The sequence below is a fragment of the Ailuropoda melanoleuca genome, chromosome X (genome assembly GCF_002007445.2).
Source record: "Ailuropoda melanoleuca isolate Jingjing chromosome X, ASM200744v2, whole genome shotgun sequence".
Lineage (NCBI taxonomy): Eukaryota > Metazoa > Chordata > Mammalia > Carnivora > Ursidae > Ailuropoda > Ailuropoda melanoleuca.
The window spans coordinates 101,148,568-101,150,054 of NC_048238.1; the positions used below are offsets into that span (position 1 = coordinate 101,148,568).

The 1,487-nt window shown below is 44.3% G+C and overlaps 1 pseudogene; it reads right to left on the minus strand.

Moving 5' to 3' along the window:
• Window positions 1-220: 220 nt before the first annotated feature.
• On the minus strand, window positions 221-321 carry LOC117797615 (annotated as a pseudogene).
• Between the last annotated feature and the right edge of the window lie 1,166 nt (window positions 322-1,487).

Below are 1,487 nucleotides of genomic sequence, written 5' to 3' on the forward strand. Positions count from 1 at the left end.
CTAGGCAGCCGTGGAGATGTCAGGGGGCCATTGAATTTGGGTCTCACGTCCAGTGGCAGAGGATCCGGTGGGAGGCCAGGAGAACCTCTCTGGTATCTTCAGGGTCCCTGGCTGCTAGGAGCAAGGCACAGACTCAGAGCAGGCACCCCCAGTGACCTCTTCAAACTCCACCATTTGTTGTGCTAATCCGCAAAGTGTGGAGGTTTGCTGGGGAACTGCACAAAATAGGGAATGCTTCATGAATTTGCATGTTCTCCTTGCACAGGGGCCATACTAATCTTCTCTGTCATTCCAATTTTAGTATAATTGCTGTGGAAGCAAGCACTTGCAGGTATTTTTTTTAGAGATTTTATTTATTTTAGGAGAAAGATCATGCTTGCGTGAGTGAGAGGGGCAAAGGGGGAGGGAGAGAATCTCAAGTAGACTCCAAGCTGAGTGTGGAGCCCAGTGTGGGGCTCAGTCTCACAACTCTGAGAGCATGATCTGAGCTGAAACCCAAACAGACACTTAACCAGCTAAGCCACCCAGGTACCCCACTCTCAGGTGTTTTTGAAAGAGGTGTCAGTGGTCTCTCAAGGATGGAATTCAGTCTGTTCTCCAGGTTTCCTGTGTCTTCTGACATCCTCCAGAAACTGGGCTACTGGGTTTCTTGTGCTGGGATAATGAAGACTTTGCTCAATCAGCCTGGCCATGATACGCTACAAAAGGTTGGAGCCTGGAACTTTACACCCAGAACTCAGGTCTTGATTTTCAGTTGTCATTCCTGACACATTCTCTCAACCATCAACACAACTTTGAACACAATTCCTGTTGGACCTTTGGAATTCAAATAAGTCCTAGAACTGGGCAGTTCCCTAGAAAAAATTGGAAATCCCCTGACCTTGCAAATGAAGACTCTAGACCAGAAGATAAAAGTTCAAAGATTCTGTTTATAACTATGGAGACAGAGGTGAGTTTTGAGCCCAGTTATCTGTCCATGGGTGTTTTTGCTCCATCAGTATTCAAAAATGTTCAGTCATCAAGGTTGGGGATGCACTACCTTTCTTGAATTAACCTAAGAGCTTTTTGAAAGTGGTAAGAGCAGTAGGTACACAGCTCATGATGGCATTTTGAAGGTGTGTCTATGTGCTTGTTCTTTGTCCCTGATCATGGGGAATTCAAAGGTGGGGTAGGGGTACAAGTCAGGGACAGCTGTTAAATTACTCCTGTTGAATCAGCTTGCTCTATCCGTAGTGAAGGACAGCGCTCTCACAATACCCAACAGACGTTGGACAAGGAAAAGGAGTCAGTTGTTCTTTGGGCATTAAAGATGCTCCAAATTCTCTCAGTCCAAAATAGGTTTCAGTTGCTGAAGACAGCAAAAGGATAGAAAAATAGATTGTCCTTGGCTTTGGGTAGTAGGGCAACAGTTTTTTTTAAATTAAGTTTTAAATTTTAATTCCAGTATAGTCAACATACAGTGTTTTATTAGTTTCAGGTACAAAATT